The 19417-nt window shown below is 37.2% G+C and overlaps 1 long non-coding RNA gene across 1 annotated transcript in view; it reads right to left on the reverse strand.

The window, feature by feature from the left end:
* The window catches only part of LOC147579980 (uncharacterized), a 55856-nt gene extending 45070 nt beyond the window's left edge, over positions 1-10786 (reverse strand). The window contains exon 1 of the long non-coding RNA XR_015251858.1: positions 10668-10786. This is a non-coding gene — a long non-coding RNA (uncharacterized LOC147579980). The remainder of the gene's footprint in view (positions 1-10667) is intronic.
* Between the last annotated feature and the right edge of the window lie 8631 nt (positions 10787-19417).

The following is a 19417-nucleotide window of genomic DNA, read 5'->3' on the forward strand; positions in this document are numbered from 1 at the left end:
TGTTACTCAGAATGGAGAGAGAAATTGGCCAATTTCATACAGACCCTAAGTGGTGGTAAAAGAACAAATAATAAGCACAGTATTTTGTGGATCCAGATACACTACTAAAACTTTATGAGAGGTACAAACTTCAGTTAATGGATAGGTTGTTTACTCTATGTCATTTATTTTCTTTTTTAAAAATATTTTTTAATGTTTTATTTATTTATTTATTTATTTATTTTTTAATTTTTTTTTTTTCAACGTTTATTTATTTTTGGGACAGAGAGAGACAGAGCATGAACGGGCGAGGGGCAGAGAGAGAGGGAGGCACAGAATCGGAAACAGGCTCCAGGCTCTGAGCCATCAGCCCAGAGCCCGACGCGGGGCTCGAACTCACGGACCGCGAGATCATGACCTGGCTGAAGTCGGACGCTTAACCGACTGTGCCACCCAGGCGCCCCAATGTTTTATTTATTTTTGAGAGAGTGAGAGACAGAGCACAAGCTGGGGTAGGGCAGAGAGAGAGGGTGACATAGAATCCGAAGGCTCTACCCTCTGAGCTCTCACCACAGAGACCGACAGGAGACTCGAACTCACAAACTTTGAGATCATGACCTGAGCCAAAGTCGGATGCTTAACCGATTGAGCCACCCAGGCACCCCCTGTGTTATTTGTTTTCAAACTTGACTGCACAAAAGTGGCCTGAGATCCACTCACGGAAATTCTAATATAATTGATATGGAGTAGTTTCTGGGCATCAAGGTTTTTTAAAGCTCCTCAGGTAACTCTGAGGTACAGTCAAGTTCTACCTAGTCTCAAAAATCATCATCTCCTCCTCCTCATTCATCATTATCCCCATCATCTTTCTAATTAGTTAACCAATTACCTTAGGCACTACAGAAATATACCAGGTTATATACCAAAGAGAAGCAAATAGGTTATCTGATGCTACATGTTGATTTCACACATTATCTCTACATCAGCCAAACCAGAAGAAAGCAGAAGTTATTTCCACAAAGAACTACTTCGTACCCACTTTATATTTACTGCTGTATGCTTCCCAGTAGGAGGTCTGTCTTCAGAGGAAAACTCAACTGTGGTACAAGTTACCTAGTAATTTGCTGAGTTGGTCATTATCACCACTTTGTTTGAACAGAGGGCTTATCTGTGCGTTGCAAAATGAGGGGTAAGAGACACACCAAATGATTACCTGAGCAGGCATGACACAGGGGATTGTGAAATTGTGTAGATTCATACAATCAGAGGCTGGATGGTCACCCATATCACAGGTAAACAAACAGAAATATGATGCAGTAAACCGGCCAGGTTTCAGAACAGTGCTTCCACCAGTAATCAAACACTAAGTAGAACCACCACTATTGAAAATTAAGGTTTTGCTTGTGTGGCCTTCAATGGCTTTGTTTTTCTTGCCTCCCTCACCCAAGGCTCAGATGGAATAAAGAGGGACCAACCACTTGTGCATGTTAGCATGTAGCAAAGGGCAAATGCGCCACCTTCTAAGAAAAGTGAGCCCCCTCACTCTTAAACTTTTTGATTTTGTGACATTTGATAGGGAAACAATCTTGAGAAAGAACAAATCTGGATGCATTAAACTTCCTGATTTTTAAACTATATTACAAAGCCAAAGTAATTGAATAGGGTGTTATTGGCATAAACACACTTATACAAATGGAACAAAATAGCCCAGAAATAAGCCCATACACATATGGTCAATCGGTTTTCAGCCAAAGAACAAAGAATATACAATGGAAACAAAAAAATCTCTTCAATAAACGGTGTTAAGAAAACTGGGCTGCCACAGCAAAAGCAAAATAAATAAGTGTGATACCATCACACTAAAACACTTCAGCAAAGGAGACCGTGAATGAAATGAAAAGGCAACCTATGGAATGGGAGAAAATATTTTCAAACCACATATCCAACAAGGGGTTAATGTTTAAAAATACAAGAAACTAATACAACTTATTAGGAATAAGCCAAAGCAACCCTATTAAAAAATAGCAAAGGGCCTGAATAGACATTTTCCCACAGAAGACACTCAAATGGCCAACAGATGCATGAAAAGATGTTCAACATGACTCATCATCGGGGAAACGGAAATCAAAATCACAGTTAAGTATCACCTCACCTGTTAGGATGGCCTTCATCAAAAAGACAAAAGATAACAAATGCTGGAGAAGATATGGAAAAAGGGGAAGCCTGTACACCTTTGGTTGGAATGTAAACTGGTACAGCCACTATGGAAAGTAGTATGGATGTTCCTCAAGAAATTAAATAATAGAGCCACCGTAGGACACAGCAGTGCCCCTTCTGTGTGTATGTCCAAGGAAATGAAGCCATTATAAGAGGTATCTGTACTTCCATGTTCATTGCAGCATCATTCACAATAACCAACATATAGAAACAACCTAAGTGTTCATCACTGGATCAATGAATTAAGAAAAATGAGACGCACACACACAGGAATATTATTCAGCCTTAAAAAAAATAAGGAAATCATGACACCTGGGTGGCTCAGTTGGTAGAGCGGCCAACTTCGGCTCAGGTCATGATATCATGGTTCCTGAGTTCGAGCCCTACATGGGGTTCTCTGCTGTCAGCATGGAGTCAGTGTTGGGCACGCTTTGGATCCCATCCCCCCCCACCTGATTGCACCTCCCCCACTTGTGCTCTGTCTCTGAAAAATACACACATAAAAAAAAAAAGGAAATCCTGTCATTTGTAAGCAACATGGATGAAACTGGAGGGCATTATGCTAAGTGACATAAGCCAGACAGAAAAAGACATATACTGAATGGTATCATTTATATGAGGAATATTAAAAAGAAAACCCAAACTTCTAAAAACACTAAAAAGGGGGGTGCCTGGGTGGCTCACTCGGTTGGGCATCTGACTTCGGCTCAGGTCATGATCTCATGGTTTGTGGGTTCAAGCCCCATGGCGGGCTCTGTGCTGACAGCTTGGAGCCTGGACCCTGCTTCAGATTCTGTGTCTCCCTTTCTCTGTGCGTGCTCTCTCTCCCTCTCTCTCTCTCAAAAATAAATGTTAAAAAAACAAACTAAAAACAGTAAAAAAGTAGTTGCCAGGGGATGGAGGAAATAGGGTAAAAGAGTGTAAACTTTCAGTTACAAGATGTATAAAGTCTGAGGATCTAATGTATAACTTGGTGAGTATAGTTACGAAAGGAATGAAAAAGGTAAATATGTGAGGTGATGGATGTGTTAACTAACACGATGGGGGGGAATCCCTTCACCACGTGTACATATATCAAATAATCAAGTTATAGTCTTTATCTTACAACTTTGGCAATAAAACCTCAATAAAGGTGGGAAAAGACATTTCCATGAAGTCAGAAATTGTATTTTATTTGCTGCTTTAGACCTACTTCTTTAAATAGTGCCTGACACATAGTAGGGATTAAATACTTTTTCTTTTTAATTTTTTTTAATATTTATTTTTGCAAGAGAGCATGCACAGGGGAGGGGCAGAGAGAGAGAGGGAGACACAGAATCTGAAGCAGCCTCCAGGCTCCAAGCTGTGAGAACAGAGCCTGATCCGGGGCTTGAACCCACAAACCATGAGATCATGACCTGAGCTGAAGTCCGACACCTAACTGAGCCACCCAGTGGCCCCAAATACTTTTTCCATTTCCCCAATTGTATTTTGTCATCATCTCTAAGTTCCCTCTACTTAATTTACTCTGTTTACATTTCTTCCTTTGACCAACTATCCTTCTCTTTGAGATTCCTATTTTGTTTAAAATCCTTCCTGAGTTTTCGTCTGCTTCATGTATTCATACACTTACATTGTCTTTAATCTTAATTTAGATACTGTAGTTACTTTAATAGAAATTTCCATTTTACTTTTTCTAGTTAAAAATTATTAGTAAAGTATCAGCTTCTGCTTATTGTAGAGGATACAAAAACATTTTAAGAGAAAGTAGCTTCCTTCCATTAGCTAAAAATATAGTTGGGTAAAATACAGAAGAAATAGGAAATTATTTGCTTAAAAGGGGTAGTTCTGTTACTACTATATGCAACATAGACTGGGAAGAGACAGCTCTGTGTAGGCTAATTTCATTTCTCTTTGCCTTTATGGTAAGGAGCATCCTTTCCTCCTTATTCAGTCTTCTCTTCCATTTATAGGAGAATTTTGCTTCTAGGTTTTGTTTTAAATTATAGACAAATAAAACCTATACACAAGACAAGAGAATATTGTATTGAACATCAGGGACCCAACACCTAGTTTTAATGACTACTACCCAAAACCAAGCTTGTTTCATTCATACCTATACCTACTCCCCTTGCTGGATCATTGTGAAGCCAATCCCAAATATCATATCATTTTATTCATAAATAGGCCATTTTAAAAACACACTAATGTCATTATCGCACTTCTATAAAGGAAACAATTTCTTAATATCATCAAAATCTACTCAAACTGTTCCAATTGTCTTAATTTTTATAGTCTTTTTTATTTGAATCAGAATACAGAACTTCTTTATATTTGCAATTGAATGAGATCTCAAGAGTATTGACATATGTTTAATTTCTAAAGCTAGAAATTTATTCCTTTTGATTGTCAGGCTTTTGTCTCAACTTGTACCGGAGAACATATTTGGTACCAGCTAAAACTGGAGGCAGAAAATTAAGATACCAGAGTATGGTTTCTGCAAGGAATCATTCGTGCCTCACTGATTTGTAGACAAAGGCTTAAACCAATCAGCCTAGACCTTCTTAGTAATCACTCACTCACACACCACACACTGTAGTGGCCACTCGGAGTGCAGTACCTCCAAGAGTGCATAAGTAATAGTTAGTGATTCTCATACCATAGGGATTCTTGGGCTGTCTTTTTACCAGTATGGCTGTTATTCTGTAAGAAGCTATTCTATTCTAATGACAATATTTATTCAATATCTGCTATTATAGCTTTATAGGATTCCCCCTCCTTTTTTTTTGCAAGGAAAAGCAGTATATAGCACACTGTAGCCGCAATGATTGGAAATAACTCTTGAAATGTCAAGGACGTTTTCTTTACACAGTAATTAGCAGATCAAATGCCAACAGGTACATTTAATAACCCTGATATTTCGCATTTGGACCATAGCCAACAACATCAGTAAATGTACTCACTTAGGATCCCATAGCAGTATAATCTTGAATTGAAATGTTACTTATTCAGGTATATTTTAATTACCTAACAGTAACCTCCACTACATCAGGTATATGTACCAGCACTGGAAAAATTACACTGCCCATAGTTTGCTAAATAACAGGCAAGTATTTGGAAGTAAATTTCATGTCATGTTAACTTTTGCCTTAAAATATTGTTTGATATAATTCTATTACACTACCGTCAGTATTCAAGTTTTTTGAATTCATATACAATGTTTAGAAAATATGAATATTGATTAAATCATTAATTCAATGAATGTTTATAGAATGCCTATTATGTGCCAGATACCATTCTAAGGAGTAGGTATAAACCAGACACGAAAACAAAAACATCTCTGCCTTTATGGAGCCCCCTTTAGATAACCCTCCCAAAAGAAAATAGGAAGGGAGAGTTTCATTGACATTTCTAAAAAAAAAAAAAATTAAGAGTGTATTTATTAAATATCTAACATGTCCCAGGGACTGTGCTAAGCAGCAGGGACAATGAAACGATCTGGAAAGATTTTTCCCTCCAGAATTATCTGAGAAGCTAAGATAGTTAGAAAGCAGCAGCAGACTAGGCAAAGTAAAGGTTAACAGTAGAAACCTCAGGTGAAAACCAAAGGCGGTGTTGGTAAGTGAAAATATTTACTAGAAGATGATGAAAGGAAAGGAAATAGAACATAAAAGGATATGGATACAGAACTTCCCCACCTTATTTTGGTGGTAAATTCTTTGACAAACAGATAAGATTGATTTAGCTTTTAGTTTGCTGTAGCTTGAACTGTATGACAAGCTATTAAGAGTAACAAGTTCAGATTGCTGAGGGTGGGAACTGAAATGCCCTTTAAGAAGTAGGAAAGTCAAAGCAACAGTGTTGAAAAACAGTTTGCTAAATCAAGTTGTTGCAGAACTTGAACTAAATCAAAATTTATAAGGCTCTCACAAATGGATTTGGTTTCTGTAATTCAGTTTATGAATATTAATAAGTTTATCTCTTTCAGGATTTCTTTTTCGGTACAATTCTTACAAGTCGGTATTGGAATCAGAGAAAAAAATACTTCTTTTTAGTAACTTTTGGATTTTATCATCTTTTCCTTCCCCTTCATGAGAGGCCACATTCTTCCCATATCAGAACCTTTACATATGCTGTTCCCTAGGCCTAGAATGGTCCTCTCCCCACACTAACTGTAAATTCCTTCTTCTCCTAATTCCTTAGGAAATCTTTCCAGGCCTGGGACTAGTCAGCACTCCCACCTCCATGGAAATAATTTAGTTCATCAAAAGTAATTGCAAATTTCTTTTTAAGTTTATTTATTTTGAGAGAAAGCACACAGCTGAGGGTTGGGGGGGTGGGAGGGAAGGACAGAAAGAGAGGGAGAGAATCCCAAGCAGGCTCTGCACTCTAAGTGCAGAGTACAACATGGTGCTTGAACTCATGAACTGTGAGATCACGACCTGAACCGAAACCAAGAGACAGATGCTCAATTGAGCCTCACAGGTACCCTCAGACATTGCAAATATTAATGTCTACATCCTCCACTGGACTCTAATCTCATAAAGGTAATAACCCAATCTGTTCTCCAATGTCTTTTCAGTATTTTCACAGCAAATAATACAGATTAAAAGATACTCAGTAAACATATGCTGGATAAATGAATTCAGCATGTTTCTTCGAGCTAGCTGTCTCTTCTCAAGAATACTGAACCCCCAGTCTAGTGAATATATAACTCTGAAGGGGAGGAAAAAATACCAAACATCTTCAACAGAATTACTGTTGACACAGGATTATTGAGAAACAAAAGGTCTGTCTGGTCACTGTTTTCTAATCAATACCTTTCGAAAACCAGAACCAAATTCTTTGGACGCTTTATATATGGAAAGGTAAGTCCCCAACAACCTTAAACGAACCAATTAGAGAACCAATAGTGTCCTAAAACATCATCAGCTGAAGACTGATTTAGAGTAGACCATCTTACACAATATGAAGTCATTAAAAAATAAAACAATAATGAAATGGTCTAAAAAGTCAAGATAAAGATGTTATTCCTTACTGGATCATAATAGGCCCCCTATTCCCAGGGACCAAGGTAACTGAATTTCAAAAATGTTAGCACTGGTGAGTGGGGTTAAGTATTTGTCAAAATTTCTGCACACTCAGCAAGTTATATTCTCTGCTTAGAGCTGGGCTAATTTGGAAAGAATAATGAGGTGCGGATGCTGTTGTTCTAGGCATGAAGCAAATGGGCTCTGACAAAGAGCCTTCCTCACAGAAACAAAGATAAATGCACAATGTGCAAGCAACATCTTCCCAATGGCTCTGCATGCAATGGCTTCCCAATGGCTCTGGGTATATATGCTATTTTTAATCTTTCTTCATAGATCTGGTCAGTTGGAATATCAGGAGATTAGGAGTCATACAGTACACATTTTTGGAAGTTTGAAGGACAAGCACAGGTGTAAATAAAAATCAGAGAGGTAAAAGAAGCAGGAAAAAAAGTGGCCTTCTGAGGGACAAATAATTTAACCCAGGTCCGGGTGGAGCATATCATCAGACAAAGCATCATTGGCACACATATTCCCACTTAAATATTGATTTTCCTTTTTTTTAATGTGTATTTATTCTTTGAGAGAAAAAGAGAGCACGAGCAGGGGAGGGCCACAGAGAGGGAGACACAGAATCTGAAGCAGGCTCCAGGCTCTGAGCTGTCAGCACATAGCCCTATGTGGGGCTCAAACCCACAAACCATGAGATCATGACCTGAGCAGAAGTTGGATGCTTAACCAACTGAGCCACCCAGGTGTCCCTGTTGATTTTCCTTTTTAGAGAAATATATTCTGTCATATAATACTTGCAGAATTTTTGCCACTTCAGTATGATTGTTATTTTTCTGTTGGTATGAGTACATTAAAAAAAATACGCAATTGGGAGCTGAGAGCTTCAAGTAAAGATCAGAATTGTACACAGCAAAACAATAAGAACCAAAAAACACACAAAGAGTCAAGGTTTTGAAAAGCTCAGAAAGACTGGAAAAGTAATCTCATCTGATCTACTCCCAATGTAGGAAAAACGGAAAATTAGATCTTGCAAGTATGTCAGTAAAATGTAGCCCTACTTAAAAGGTGTCCCTCTAGACAATCCAATGACATGAGGACAAATGCTGAGATGCAGTTTTCAAGCCATTAATCCAAGTTCTAAAAAAGAACTTCAATATAAAAGCGTAGATGAATAAATGAAATATAAACTACTGCTTTTCCCTCTAGAATTTTGCAATGAGAAAGACACTTTTCAAAGACGTTATCACCAGGGTGCATGAGCAGTATGTTGTAGCAGGGCACACAGATGAATGCACAGGGCCTGTCTTTCACTGACAAATAATCATAGCAGTAAGATTATTCTAATTACAAGCAGCCCAAGTAGGTTTCCAGTGTCCGAGAAATAATGGAATCACTGCCTCTTCCAGGGGCTAACTCATCAGTCCCCTCTGTGAGAATTCAGAAACAAAACAAAACAAAACTTTCCTTCCTTGGGGCAGGTTTAGCCCAGCATTTTTGTGTTCCTCTTACACTCTGGCTCCTGATCATGATGAAGTATTTCCATTGCTGACTTCAGGGGGGGATGTACACAAAGGTTTTGTTTAACTGACAAATGTGTTGTATCTAATTCGTAAATGACTTATAAGAGACAAGCACTTACCTAGAAATGATTTTTATCTAAGGCCTACTGCTAATGCTATTTGAGAAAATGGCAAATTCATTTCTAAGCCAAATGGAGAAGCAAAAACCTGTTTATTTTTATTATTGTTTTTGAATTGACATTGAAAAGTGAAATATAATGTCCAGTTAATTAATAGGGCCAGAATATACTAATGTGGTCAAACAATAATTATTTTTAGTTGTTGTTCTACTACACATTTGATGAGAAACTTAAAAATTAACTATGCCTGTGAGAATTTAGAAAAGCAAAAAAAATGACAAGGACACATCGCTTTAAACATGTTTCTAGCTATCTTCAGTAAGGTACCTTCTCCACACACGAAGGCATTATTTATATATTTACTTAGTGATGAAGTGAAAGTAGAGAGAGAAAATATAAATTCTATTTGCCAGTTCATTTAAAACCCAGTCAAGGGGTGCCTGGGTGGCTTAGTTGGTTGAGCGGCTGACTTCGGCTCAGGTCATGATCTCACAGTCTGTGAGTTCGAGCCCCGCATCCAGCTCTGTGCTGACAGTTCAGAACCTGGAGCCTGCTTCTGTTTCTGTGTCTCCCTCTCTCTGCCCCTCCCCCATTCTCACTCTGTCTGTCTCTCTCTGCCTTTCAAAAATGAATAAATGTTAAAAAAAAAAATTAAAACCCAGTCAAGACAGAGAATCCTAAAGTAATAAGTACATAAAGGTATATAAACTTTTATTTTAACCTAAAAATCCAATGTATATTTATTGTATGTAATAATTACATAATATATAGTATATGTAACATAAAATAGGATAAAACAATTTAAAAATTTTTAAACTTATTTTTGAGATAGAGAGCAAGCTAGGGAAAGAGAGAGAGAAGTCCCAATCAGGCTCTCACTGTCAGTGCAGAGCCTGATGTGGTGCTCAAACCCACAAACTGTGAGATCGTGACCTGAGCTGAAACTGAGAGCTGGATGCTTAACCAACTGAGACACACAGGCACCCCAGAATAAAACAACTAAGACAAATTGTACTTTGTTTTTAAATTAAAAAGAATGTTTTTAAATATTTATTCATTTTTTGGAGACAGAGACAGAGCACAGTAGGAGTGGGGCAGAGAGAGAGGGAGACATAGAATCCAAAGCAGGCTCCAGCAGGATCTGAACTGTCAGCACAGAGCCCGATGCTGGATTCAAACCCACTAACCATGAGATCATGACCTGAGCTGGTCAGACGTTCAACTGACTGAGCCACCCAGGCACCCCTTTTTAAATGTTTTTTAATGTTTATTTATTTTTGAGGGAGGAGGGGCAGGGAGACAGGGAAACACAGAATCTGAAGCAGGCTCCAGGCTCTGAGCTGTCAGCACAGAGCCTGATGTGGGGCTTGAACCCACGAGCTGGGGGATCATGACCTGAGCTGAAGTCGGTTGCTCAACCAGCTGAGCCACCCAGGCGCCCACAACAAACTGTACTTTCTGAGTACTATAGGAAATATATTTGCTCTACTATGGGCAGTACCTTTTCAGAGTTTAGTATTTACAATCAGTTTTAATAAATCTTAGTCACCCATTAGTATAATTATCTACTGTGGACTGAATGTTTTCATCTCCCCAAATTCCTATGTTTAAATCCTAACCCCCTATATAATTGTAATAGGAAGTGGGGGCTATGGGAGGGAATTAGGTCATGATGTAGAACCTCCATGAATGGGATTAGTGTCCTTATAAGAGGGTGATGTGACTAACGCTAGCACATACTCACTCTCACTTTTTGATGAGGAGGTACAATGATACCAGGGCTGTCTACAAACCAGGCAGAATGTACTCACCTGATACCAGATCTGCCAGAGCCTTGATCTTGGACTTCCCAGTCCACAGAACTGTGAGAAATAAATTTTTGTTGTTCAAGTCACCCAATCTGTGGTTACTTATTGCAGCAGCCTCAACTAACACAATTACTTATATCAAATTTTTCTTTTTTTCCAAAACACCCAACTAGCCTCTATAAACATAACTTTTTACAAACATTTCAAGTAATGGTACATAATGAAATTTCATCACTAAATTCAAAATACAATCAGCATCATCTATTTAAGAAACACACAGATGAGTCATTTTAATTGTATCATTCAGGTAGTGGAATAAAAGTGGCTACAGGGATGCAAAACAAATCGACAGTAGTCAAAATGACCATGATGAGAAGTGGGATATTCCAGCTACTTAGCTCCAAAGGCAGTTTCCTCTATATAATACACAAAGTTTATTTAGGGAGACTATTTACTTCCAACACACTTCCCCCTTCCTCGTTTGTATTATTCCAAGATCAAAGTTTCTTTGTTGCAGAAGAATGTACACCAGCATTCATAGAAAACCTAAAAATGTGGATATCTTATCAACTATGCTAAGTAAGGCAGGTACAATTCATGCAAAGAGGAGCGTTCTTGTTGTCTTTTTATTGTTCTTGTTGCTCTGTTTTGTTTTCCTCTCTTGATAGTTATCAGATATGTTACTGGAAATATTACCAGCTTGTGTATTCAGTTGGAAAACCACCTTGGTTCTAACGATATTTATCTGTTTTATATCACTAAAAAATGTTTATCTTTCTTACTTGTAGAACAACTTTTGAAAAGAGATCCCATGATTTGGGAGGGAATTTTTTTTTCTTTATAACTTTTTTTTTTTAAAGTAAGTTGACAGCAAAGAAAAGGAGATGGTTAAACACCGTATAAATGTAAAGCATCAGACATACACATTGAAATCAACAGTAAAATACTGAGTTTGTTGGCATTTGGAATTTCTCTCTGCGATGAAGGACTTTTATCCAAATGCCGATATTGTAAATTTACCTCAATCTCATAATTATATGCTTAGAATACCACATTATGTATTTTGGTGAAGGAGTACTTTGAATCTAATTGCGCTCTAAAATTTTATAATTTATTCTATATGTAGGCCTGTCAATTGCATCTATGTATAGATAATCATAGCCATAAATTGACTCTTCTGTGCTTTTCACATTTGACAGAGATTTTAATGATAGGCAAAAACCAAGTATATAATTACTTGCTCTGTTCATGCCCCGTTAAATGAAAAGGGTTCTAAATTTTCCATTGGGTAATAGTAGTGAGAAGGTAGATTCTTCCCACCCAAACTTCCTACATTAAAAAAAAAGGGGGTGGGGGGAGAAAAGAATAACTAAGGCACTCAGTATTTAACTCTCTATATTAACAAATCTAGTCTCCTAAAAATATTTTCTTCTGGGGTGTTCTAGATGAATAATTTTTTCTTCTAAAAAATAAAAAAATGCGTTCTATTATTTTTTTAATTCTAAATATAGTATTTTTCCTCTTGATTCAATGAAGTTTTCTTTCTTTTTGGGGTGTGTGTGTAATATTTTAGGAAAATCTAATGGCTTTCTCAAACTTCTAAGAGGCCCTTTTTCCAGTGAGGTCTAGGAAAAAAAATGAAAAGCAGAAATAATTATTTTCAAAGTCTAATATATGGTTACTATAACAGACACAATAACTATTAAAGAAATAGGCTTATTGCAATGACTTCTTTTCACACTTAGAAAAATATATTTTAGGGGCACCTGGGTGGCTCAACTGGTTAAGGATCTGACTTTGGTTCAGGTCATGATCTCATAGCACATGAGCTCCAGCCCCTCGTTGGACTCTGTGCTGACAGCTCAGAGCCTGGAGCCTGCTTTGGATTCTGTGTCTCCCTCTCTCTCTGCCCCTTCCCCACTTGCGAGCTCTCTCTCTCTCTCAAAAATGAATAAACATCAAAAAAATTTTAAGAAAAGAAAAATACATTTTAAAAATCATGTTTACCTCATTCTATAAACTCATTTTATAAATGAGAAATCTCAAAATCCCATTTAGCTCTGATGGAAATGGAGTGAGCAGGGGAACAATCTTTGCCTGTTTTCATTCACATCTGGCAAATGTTTTGCTTTGTAGATCATTAAAATCCACTTTATGAGTTAGAATAAAATACACTAGTTTAAGAACACTTTTAAATACGTGCTAATGAAAATTATTTTATCTTTTATAGTTTCAAAAGTTTATGACTTCAAAATTAATTTTAAAAGGTATATATGTATATCCAGCCAATTTAGATTATAATGTACATTTGTGTTGATTTGAATTAAGAAACAGATACTGAGGATATATATATATATATATATATATATATATATATATATATATATATGGAAAATGTGTAATTAATATCTATTACTTATTGGGTATTCATCTAGAAATTTCTTTTCCCTATGATGCATAAGTATAGTTTTAAAGTGTATTCAGTATTATAAAAGTATCTCAGAAATAGTATAAGCACATTCAAAGAAAATTAACCAATAATATTTTGTATTTATGTTCCAACTTAGCTTCCAATGACAGCCACTTCTAATTATTTATCATCAATAAGTACTTGAGACCAGATAAAGCCAACTTTCCTAAATATAGTAATTTTTTTTCACACCTCCAAATTTGGTAAAATGAAATTCCAAACACAAAAAAATGAGGTAGGGGTGTGTGTGTGTGTGTGTGTGTGTGTATCTCACAGTTAATCCTAACAAATGCTAGCTAATTGTTTTGAAATTTGTTTCAATAGGATGTAGAAAAGCACATCATAACACCTGTGACACATTGTGATCATTCATTTTAAGTTAACTTGACTGAGTCATGGTGCCCAGATATGTGCTCATATGTGCTCTGGATATTTCTTTGAGGGTGTTAAATAAGTGGACTTTGGATGAGGCCCATCCACATTATGAAGGATGATCTGCTTTATTCAATCAGTTGAGGTCCTGACTAGAACATAAAACTGAACTTCTCTGAACAAGAGGGAACTCTGATAGCAGATGGTCTTCAGACAAACTGCAACATAGGCTTTCCCTGTCTTTTCAGCCTGAAGGCCTTTGGACTTGAACTATAACATTTGCTCTTCCCTGAGTCTCCAACCTCCTGGAGATTTGGACTTGCCAGCCTCCCTGATCACTGAGCCAATTTTTAAATTTTTTTTTTTCAACGTTTATTTATTTTTGGGACAGAGAGAGACAGAGCATGAACGGGGGAGGGGCAGAGAGAGAGGGAGACACAGAATCGGAAACAGGCTCCAGGCTCTGAGCCATCAGCCCAGAGCCTGACGCGGGGCTCGAACTCACGGACCGCGAGATCGTGACCTGGCTGAAGTCGGACGCTTAACCGACTGTGCCACCCAGGCGCCCCACTGAGCCAATTTTTAAAAGGCAATGTCTCTCTCCCTCTTCCCCAGTTTCTCTTTCTCCCTCATCAGGGTTAGGGTTAGGGTTGGCCCTTGCAAAGATTTCTTGGATTTGACATGAAAAGCAAAGGAAACAAATGCAAAAATGAACAAGTGGGGCTGCATCCAACTAAAAAGCTTCCGTTTAGCAGAAGAAACCCTCTACAATATGAAAAAGTAACCTACCAAAAAGGGCAAAATATTTGCAAACTACATATGTGATAAGGGGTTAATACACAAAATATATAAAGGACTTCTACACCTCAATAGAACAAAAACAATTAAAAAATGGGCAGAGGATGTGAATAAGCATTTTTCCAAAGATGACATACAAACAACGAACAGCTCCATGAAATGTGTCCAATGTCACTAATCATCAGGGAAATAAAAACCAAAACAATGAGAGCTGACCTCATACCCATTAGATTGCATATTATCAAAAAGACAAGAAACAACAAGTGTTGGTAAGGATAGACAGAAAAGTGAGCTCTTGTGCGCTGTTTGAGAGAATATAAATTGGTATAGTCACTTCAGAAAACAGTATGGAGATTCCTCAAAAAAAGTTATATATATATATAAAACTACCATATGAACTAGCAATTCTACTGGGTGTTTATCTGAAAATAAATCACTATCTCGGAAAGACCTCCGCACCTCCATGTTTATTGAGCATTATTTACAATAGCCAAGAAATGGAAACAGGCTGTGTTCATCAAAAGATAAGTGAATAAAGAAAATTTAGTGTGGTATATGGATACAATGGAAGATTATCCTGCAAGGTGCCATAACATGGATAGACTTGAGCACATTATATGCTAAATAAAATAAGCCAGACAGAGTAAGACAGATACTGTATGTTCTCACATACACGTGGAATCGAAAACAAAACAGAGCTCATAGATATAGAAAACAGATTGGTGGTTACCAGAGGTGGGGTTGGGTGAAATAGGTGAAGGTAGTCCAAAGGTATAAACTTCCCGTTACACTATAAATTATTCCTGAGGATGTAATGTAAGCATAATAACTGTAGTTAACAATATTGTGTCGTATATTTCAAAGTTACTAGAAGAGTAGATCTTAAAAGTTCTCATTACAAGAGGAAAAAAACAGCTCATAACTATGTCTGGTGATGAATATTATACACTTAAAACTAATACAATGTTATATGTCAATTTTATCTGATTTTAAAAAATCATCATGATAAAATGCTGCATACAGAAGGCATTGCTGCAAAAAGCACAGAGGCTTCAGGCTTTGGAACCAGATAGAATTGAGTTTGAAGTCAGTTTCTGCTGTGGAATTTTGAGAAATTCACTGAGCCTTAGTTCTTCATCTGTAACATGGTGGTTCTAACATTTGCTGTAATGGACATTCCTGTCTGCCCATATTCTTTCTAGCTGTGGGACTTTACATGATATGGGTCACCTTTCTAGAAAGACAGAAATCTCACTTACCCACCTTTTCTTGCAAGTGACTGTGGGCATGTGACCTGGGCTTTTCCAACAAGATACATTTGTGTGCAACTTTGATTTTGAAAAGAATGACTTGAGGAAAGAAGTTCCCTGAAGAATCACTGTGGTGAGGATGGCAAGAAATGTTTGTTTCCAAGGGCAGCACTCGCAGAGTGAATGCCACACCTGTATCATCTAGACTGACCTGGGGGTATAATTTGAATTACGTGTCAAAATTAAATCCTTGGTCTCCTCAGAGATTCTGTGGGATAATATGATTTAATGAATCCTGCTTAAATTAGCTAGGATGGGTTCTCTCACGATGGAGACCTTAACTTGACAGCTATACCATGAATTGTTAAATGTACAAAGCGCTTGAGAGAATACCCATTACATATAGTAGGGTTACAACATTGTGGTATACTCAACCACTTAAGCTTTCTACAATTGAAGATATTCTCCAAAATTTTTTATTCAAGTTTTTGGAAATTTTTCTGTGGGGTATATGGAAAAATTAGCACAGTGTCAGTATTTTAGAATGCAATTATAGTCTGTATCAGTGGATGAAACATACAGGGAAATTTCTTGTAAAATTGGACAACCAATATGTCTAAAGATTATAAAAGCTTTTAGAAATTATTCACAGACTGCATATTTTATTCATATTTGTTCTTGTCAAAGACTGCATTTTATACTTTGCCTACGGAATTTTACAAGACATCTCCTCCCTACAAAATGAATGTACCACATCACAAAGAGATCTGGATCCAATATTGAGACATTTTGTTTACCACATACGTTTAAGCAGAAGGAAAAACAGAACTAACAAGGAAAAGTTTTCAAACTCAAATCAAGAAGGGAGGGGTTAGTGGAAGGCAGAGAATTATTTTAAGCAACCCTGGCTGTCTTAGATATAAAGGAAGATGATTGAAGAAAGTGGCAAATCAGATGGATGGATAAAATGACATATGAAAAAATATTCCACAACCCCTTTCCCCACAAGATTAATTCAGTTCAGCTAAGGAAATTGAATGAACAAATTTGTTCATTGAAGAAGTATTTATTGAACTCCTGTTACTTGCCACCCACTATTTAAACATTAATGTGCAGCTGTGAACAAAGTACCTTTCCATGTGACCCACAGGGAAAAATAAGCTGTTCTTCCTGTATCCTCAGGAGAGTTGATATGTGCTCAGATGGAGGGAAGTGAAACAAAATATCAAGGATATGGGTGGGGCGGGGAAGGCGGAGGGTGGAGACAGTATTTCCTTGTATGTCTCCCGGTTTTGCTTTGGTTTTCTGCCATACCACCAGGACTGCGGTTTTGCTTTGGTTTTCTGCCGTACCACCAGGACTGCTCCTGAGTCGACGGTGCTTTGAAAGAAAGGTAGAAATACCAAATGGCAACTAACTCTCCTCATCTTGTAACTAAAGCAATCAAAATACTATACCAATCACATTTTATACTAACAGAATATCCTTCATATGCCGTCTAATGTAGGAAAAAAAACATAATTAGAGCAAAAGAGGGATTTCCACAAAACTAGTGTTGCCTTGAAACCGAGTCTCACACTTCTGCACCTTTTAAACAATCAGTGGCATTTGAAAGGGCGAAAGAATGGTGTTTGTACAATCCACCCAATATTTTCAATACCTATGGGACAAGTCTACTTATCTTGGTGGTGAAGAGATATTTTGTGCTTTAGAACAGAGCCTGTTTCTCAACACGAACACAGTAATAACTTTTAGTTTCAGCAGTCTCTCTTACTTGTATCGTTTTAATTGAAAATCTTTCAGGATATTTGCTAAGAAACTACATTTCTATATTATATATGCACACACTTGAATCAGCATCAACATTACTAGATTCTTGAAAAGTCACTTGATTGAAAACCCCTCTATAGACAATTTGCAGGCCAAAAGAAGACAGAAAATGAGAATACACAAAATTTAAATATCACTAAGTATATATTTAAAAGAGAAAAAAAACACAAAAATTAAATATCACATATAACATATGCTTACAAAAATAGCAAATACACATACATGAAAAATCCTGCACTGGGAGGTTAACTCTAATAGGCACAAACTAAGAGGCAGCCTCCCTAACCCACAATAAGTCTCAGAGTGACTATTCACTCTCTTCCATTGCTTTGAAGAACTGATTCTCTTTTTTAACAATCCTCCACAAAGGTGTAAAGAATTATACGATATGATGCTTCCTCCTAGGACAGAGTGATTGGTGTAAAAACAGATCATGACCCATTAGGCCAATACTATACATCACATCCTTGGCCTCCATGACTGGTCCAGGATGCTGTTTACCAATCTTTTCTAATGTGAAGCAATCACTGTTAAAGATATTGCTTTCCAGGCCTTTCTCCTGGAGATTCAGCTCTAGTGAGTCTGGGTAGGGCTTGGCAACAGGTATTTTAACAAGCTTTCTGATGAGGAAATTTAAACATGTCTTGCTCTAAAATGGTGCTTCTAAAACTTTGCCCTGGGGAAATTTGAAACTCCAAATGTCCAGGCCCTCCTTCTATAGACTAGATCACAAACTCTGGCAGTAGGAAACAGGCATCAGTGTGTTGTTTGTTTGTTTGTTTTAATTCTGAATATAAGCAGCATCAGCCTCATTTGAGGGCTCATGAGAAATGTAGAATCTCAGACTCTACTTCATATTTACCTAATCTTCATAATCAGAATTTTCATTTCATCAAAATTCCCAGGTTACTTTTATGCACATAAAGGTTTAGAAGCATGGCTGGGGTGGAATTCTGGTGAAAATAGGGTAAAGGGTTTTCTGAATTGAGCTGGGAAAGAACTTCCTCATTGGTGGGGAAGGGCCAGCAGCAGTCATTTCTACCCTTCTTATAATTTGGTCATGTGAATTGTTGAGTTAAATATGAGTTTAGTTTTACAAACTAAAACGTTCTAACTCAGTAAGCTTCTAAAACCACCTTTATTCAATTAAAAAACGTTCAAGTTTCATAGTAAATTGCTAAGGCTCATTCTATTACCAAATGTGTTTTTTGTTTTTAAAATTCCTTATTTGTTTGAAATTTCATTCACTTCCTTGTGCTTGCATTCTTTAAATTCCTCTCTTTGCAAAACGCTAATGCAAATGTGTGGCCATTTTGTATATTATCAAGGTGCTAAAAATATGTTTTCCTGAACCTGCCATAATACATATTCATTGGGAAATTACTTCTCTTTTCACCACCTTCATATACCAGCTCAAGGCAGGTGAGAATGATTATTAGAGTGGGGTGCCTGGGTGGCTCAGTCAGTTGAGCGTCTGACTTTTAATTTCAGCTCAGGTCATGATCCCAGGGTCATGAGTTCGAGCTCTGCATTGGGCTCTGTGCTGACAGTGTGGAGCCTGCTTTGGATTCTCTCTTTTCCTCTCTCTGCCACTCCCCTGCTTGTTCTCTCTCTCTCAAAATAAAGAAACTTTAAAAAATTATTAGAGCATTCCTTTTTCTGTGGCATAAATGGTTTTGTGAATATATGAACAGATTGAATATTTTTAAAATTGGGGGGAAATTGGAAGCCTTAAATGAATCTTTGGAATGGTGATTTCACTTTGGTAAACAATATTCAAATAATTTAATTCAAATAGAAAAGTTTATTGGAAGAGAGGGGTGGTGCAACCTTTTGGGGGGTGTCTTCTGTGAGCCAAATATATATTAAGACCTAGAAGAAGTTATGACAAAGTCAGCAAGCCCTCTGGCCTTTGGGACAACCACCACAATTTTGCCCACAGCCTGGACTAAAGAAAATAAAACATCTACTAGAGTGAATGAGGGAAAGAAAACCTCTTGAGATCTGATTGAGAAATGGAATAATGAAGCAGT

Source organism: Puma concolor, chromosome B3 (assembly GCF_028749965.1).
Source record: "Puma concolor isolate L17-30 chromosome B3, mPumCon1.1.hap2, whole genome shotgun sequence".
NCBI lineage: Eukaryota > Metazoa > Chordata > Mammalia > Carnivora > Felidae > Puma > Puma concolor.